Consider the following 6,000-nt stretch of genomic DNA (forward strand, 5'->3'; position numbering starts at 1 on the left):
TGTTTTCATTACCTTGCACATAGGTTTGTGATGAGGAAATGGCTTTTTCGAGTTGCTGCCTGCTTATTTTATAGTATGACAACCCTGCTGGACATTTAGATAAGGACCTGAGTTTAGGATCCCTGCCCCAAGTTCCCACTTTGCTTTTTCCCAGGACACTTTTAAAAATAACCACTTAGATTTGAGCTAGTGAAATGTTAGGGACCTCTGTCCCAGCCACCTTAAAAGTAGCAGGTGCTTGCTACCCTGCTGTCTATCTCCTTCTCCCTCCTGACCTGGGACAGAGGACTGCCTTTCCGCCAGCTCATTGCCCTGTTTCTGGGATCCATCAGTAATAAATCTTGTGACTTGACTTCTTTTGTGTGAGTGTACTGAAACTGTACGGTCAGTCAAAATGGCCCCAGGGTTTTCACTTCCCCAAAGTGGGAGATCAGATGCTGAGGGAGCTCCCTGCCGACCCCCTGTGGGTGGCTTGTGGCTCCCCACTCAGCAGGTCAACATCTGCATGTGCTTAATTTAATACACCAGCTACAGCCCCCAACACAGGGGTGTCTCTTTTTCTTGACTCAGGGTCCTTAGCACTGATTCCATGGATTTGCCTCTCCGACACACCTCGCCTCGTCCCCAAGGAGAGCACTAGTAGACAGCCCCCTCATTCCCTGGATGTGTCATACCATCTCTGGCTCTTATGCTCAAATGTCTGGTATCATATTCTGGTACAAGTGATGACCAGAACGACAAAAACACACTGCAATTGACTGTGACTGACCTATCCCTTTGCTGGGCGTGGCTGCAAATTCTACCCTGTTGGCTGTCTCCTTTGAAAGCATGATGGTTGTGAGTGCCTGTTACCATTTAATATATTCGCTCTGTGTGAAAATATCTTCAAGGTAAGAAAATCTTTGAGAGCAGTGAGAAAACCTAATGAACGAGCATCCCATTGTCTTTTGAATGAACTTTGGGCCTGGACCAGAGGCCCTTCTTAATGTTGAGTTAAGACGGCTCCGTGGAGACATTGTCAGTTCTGGCCTTGGAGGGAAGAGAAAGTTATCACAGTGCAGCAGGCCTCCTGGCAGTTCTTTGTTGGGTGTTGATGCGTCCCCAAGGCCAGTTTCTATGCCAGTATTCTGTTATTTAGACAGTTGGTGAATTGTTCCAGAACAGGTCAAGCTATGCACACTTAGCATCATTTTTGACTGTTAGGGGCAGCCCAACAAAAGGAGCATTTGCTCTGGTCCAGGGACATAGTAAAACGGGAAGAGGAGATGGAGAGAAGCAGGGAAGCAGACCAACAACTGAAATAGCTCAGCGAATGACAGTACTGCAACGTTCCAAAAATATTCTATTGGGTTACACTTTGAATAATGACTATGTCTGGAAAAGAGAACCGTTAAGGACCATAAGCATTTATAGAAATGCTCCCATCCTGAAGAAAAGGTGAATAGTTAGATTGGACTTCGGAGGATTATAGCAACAAATGCAGTCCATTTCCATTGCAATCTTTTATTTGGAATTGCATGTAACTCATTTGTGTTGTTCTTGGGATTTGGTACTGAGACATGTATATGCTGAGGTGCATTTTATGAGTGAAGAAAATAAGAGGATTTTCAATAGATATAAGAAAGGTTAATCCTTTTCAACTGAAAAGCTCCTGTGCTTGCCTACAGGGCTTAGTAAATTTGGGTCTCCCTGAAGTGAATATTTCTTTCCAATGAGTAAGTGTAACCACCTTTTATTTCAGGTAAAGAATGTGAAGGTAGAATTTGAGGGATGTTAATTTTTATAATAAGCTCACGAATGACTGACAGTTTAGAGGAAAATAAGACAGGAAATATGCAAAGTTAGTTCATACCCAATGGGAAGGGATAAGAAAAATTAGAAGAAGAAATAGAACAATAATGTCTTGGATATGCAGACTGCTTTAGCATTTACAAAATACTTTTCTCACTGGAATGTAGACTTCTTAAAAATAAGAAATTTGTCTTAATTAATCTTTGATTTCTCAGTCTTTAACTTAATGTCTGGCTGATAATAGGAATTCACTATGTATTAGCTTGATGAATATACTAAAGAACGGTTGAAAGAAGGAGTTCACTATTTTATTTAAGTTTTGCTACAATCCTATGAATTTGGGTTTATGTTCTTCATTTATATATGAAGAACTCAATTCATATAGAGAGCAAATGACTTGTCCAAAATCACGTAAGTCAAAAGTAGAGCCAGAATTCTAGGCCAAATTTTCTGTCCTTGGCTGGAGTTTTTTTTTTTTTTTTTTAACAGAAACCTCTGAATATGTTATGTTGCATAGCAAAAGGGACTTTACAGTGTAATTAAGATTATGAACCTTAAAATAAGGATATTGTTCAAGATTATCTGGATGGGCTCAATCTAATCACATGGGTCCTTAAAAGCAGAGAGCTTCCTCCAGCTGGAGTGAGAGAAATGCAACAGAAGGGAAGTTGGAGAGATTTGAAGCATGAGAGGAGCTCAACCCACCATTGCTGGAGATGATCACATGGAAACCATGAGAAGCAATGCAGACAGCCCATAGGAGCAAAGACTGGCCCTCAGCTGACAGCCAACAAGGAAAGGTAGATTTCAGCCATACATTCACAAGGAACTGAATTTGACTAACAATTTGGATGTGGTTGGAAGAAAATTCATCCCTAGAACTTCCATCTAAGAGTCCAATCCTGCCGTAACCTTGAGTTAGGCCTTGTGAGAACCTAAGCAGAGGACTCAGTTGAGCCCACTGGACTTCTGACCTTCATAAACTATGAGATAATAAATGGAAGTTTTTTAAAGCCAACATCTTTGTTGTGATTTGGTATGACAGTGATAGAAAATATTACAGCTGATGAAAGTCATGTGGCCAAGCCCAAAGTCAAGGGTCAAAAAGGCCATTCTGCCTATCAGTTGGCTGTGGCCAATCTTAAATGTAATACTACAGGATAGTGAAAAATTAGAGCCAATATTTTAAACTTCTCCAATAGAACTGAGGTGGAAGATGAGCATCAGTTGTCTAGAGGAAGTTTAGTTAAAATAATTGGGAGGTGGGGAGGCTATTAGAAAAACCTTTCCCAAGGTACAACAGCCCAGAAAGAAGAGATATTTAAATAAGTTGTTAAACCAGAGAAGTCATTGAGTGGTGTTTGGCAAAGGTAGTTTTGACCTGAAACTGGTGTGGAGTGGCCTTTACATTTTCTCAAGAAACAAGGGACTGTTTAGGGTGTGGTGGGGGATAGAAATTAATACTGTGAGATTAATATGCTGGGTGGGTGGGATCCTTAACAACCAAGGCTCCATCAGTTATTCACCTTTGTATATAGTTTGCCCCTTGAGATTTTCCCAGCAATTTATTAATGTATGTTTGTATTTTACTAGGTGGGTTCTAAATACTAATGCAGAAAACCAAGAAACTGGATGTAAGTGCATGGCCATGGTCCCCTGATTTAAAAAAGAGACTCTTCTCTTTCTCTTGGATGGTAGTGGCATAAATTATTGTGATAGTGTCTCCCAAGGGCCCAGGGGCATGCAGAAAATGGGATTTTAAGGAGAGGACTATTTTTGGCCTTTTCTTATTTCTGCTTTGCATCCATAATCCTGGCTGGTCGGGGCAGTGAGTCACCTAGCAACCAATGCAAAGGATACGGGTCCTGCATCTTCCAAGGAAATGGAGTTAATAATGCTTCTCTAGGGAAATCTCATTTGGAGACAACAGTTCACTATGGGTATGTGGCAGATATCCTACATACAACTCTGTGCTGGGCCACTTTTATTGGGTTTGCAAGACCTGGGGGAATTCAGAACAAAGCAACCTATCCCAAGATGTGTTCTCTTTATGTGTTGGGGAAATCTGTGTCCATTTCTACCTCTAGGAAAAATTATCTCCTGTATCTAAGAAAACATTTTCTCTAGTGTGGGGCAGCAAAGGATAAGGGTTTCAGATTCTGAGTACATATGAATCCCAGCTCTCCTCCATCCTAACTATGTGACTTTGCATAAAGTCCTTCATCCCACTAAACCTGACATTATAAATCTGTAAACAAGGGCTATAAAAGTACCCACCTCACAGGCAGAGAGCCATTTTGAGGATCAAACTGTAGCTGTTGTTAACACGACTCAAGGTCAAACAGAATGTAATCTCCTGAATTGCAGGAGAAGAGGTTTAAGGTTGACATAAAAAGGAGCTTCCCAGAAGAAAGAGTTACAAATCTTACAGTGAAAATTTATGGAAACTCCTTCCATGAAGACGTTTGAAAATAATCCTGACTATAAAATTATGTGATGGATGTCTCTGGACCTTCAAGAATTTATATAGTCAAGTGACTGTCATCACCTCAGAGTTACCACCCTGGGAATTTATACACTGATCCAAATGATATTGCTTTTGGGAAAACGCTGTTTTGTACTTCATCACTATAACAGCCTTCAGAGTGTGTAATGTACTCCCTTGACATCCCTTTATCAGGGACAGTTGTCATCTTTAGAGGGCTGATGTGACTTAGAAACAACCAAAAGTCATTCAGAGCCACTGAGGAGAGGTGGCTATACAGTGAAAGAGAATCTTATAGGGCTCAAATGCTGACATTGGCATACATGGACTCTAGATCATACGAATAGATTAGAAATGAAGATGACTACTTATGGCCTAACAGGTAATGCTTTAGTTATACATGCAGTGGAAATTGCCTTTTATTTCTTAGATGGCTGAAACACAATTTTTTACCATGGTCTTTGTCCTTTGTGATGAGTCTGAAACATTTCATCATAAAAATTCTTTTAAAAAGAGTAATTTCAGAATTAAAAAAAATAGAGAAATCTAGCTTCCCCCAAAGTCACCTCTTCTCAGCTCTTCTCAGAGCCTCGCAATATGTTTTCCTAACTCCCTCATCATTTCATGATTTAGTCACAGGCAGTGACTAAAGAAGTCTCTTTTGAGTCTTCCAATTTCTAGCTCCCCATGTAAGTGGAACGAAGCAGGACTCTGTGGAGCCTTCATGGGACAGACCCACCCGCATGTCCTCTGCCTGCCTCTTGACTGTAGAAAAATTTTAGCCAGAGATTAAACTTAATCAGAGAAATGAAAGAAATGAAGAAACAGAGAAAAGCAGTCGAACAGGACAAAATAATAAAAATTTCGTCATTACGCAAAGTCAAGGACATTTAGTTCCTCCTCAAGGGCTATAGATCATATTCTGAGCCACATCCTTTGAGCTGTTTTGTAGATACTGAAACCCCCACCAGGTGGAAGAAGGTAACTACATAATTACCAGACTGTAGGCATGACATAAGTTGCTCCAACTTGCACAACTCCAAGAACTGGCCTCAAGGAAGTGGGAACAAACTGACCCTGGAACTGAAGATTAACTGTACTTAAAACAATCAAGATGATGCTGATCAGACCACTGAATGACTAATTTCAAGATGATTGTCAGAGATGACTGTGCTCTTATTCATGTAGCCCCTCCCTCCACCTACACCTCTGAAACTTCCCTTTAAAAGCTCTATGCCCCTTGATTGACAGTTCAGAGTTGGTTGTTGGATAGCAATCCACCTTCTCCCCCAGTTGCCAGCCTGCTGAATAACGCAACCTTTCCTTTCTAACAACGCTTGCCTCTGAAATATTGGCTTTTGAGTGGTGAGCAGCCGGAACTGAGTTTGACAACATAAGGACCTTGGAAGCTGCAACTGTGTCCTAACAATGAGTAACAAGCTGAACAGACTTGTTCAACTTTTCTTGGATCCTTAAAAGGGGGGAGGACACAGGGCAAACTGCTGCTCTGAGATTGGAGGGACAGACAGGTGAATATAAAGAGCTAAGGCTTACCAGAGCAGAGACTTGGCAGTGGACCACGATGGGAACCAGTGCCAGGGAAGGAACACTTAAGCCATAATTGAAGAACTGCTGGAGGCTCAGTTCTCAGCAGAAAGCTCTGAAAGTATAAAAACTCCAAGGGGACTAAGTCATAAGGAGATCCTCACAACATTGTGAGATTT

Source organism: Pseudorca crassidens, chromosome 3 (genome assembly GCF_039906515.1).
Source record: "Pseudorca crassidens isolate mPseCra1 chromosome 3, mPseCra1.hap1, whole genome shotgun sequence".
In the NCBI taxonomy this organism is placed as follows: Eukaryota; Metazoa; Chordata; class Mammalia; order Artiodactyla; family Delphinidae; genus Pseudorca; species Pseudorca crassidens.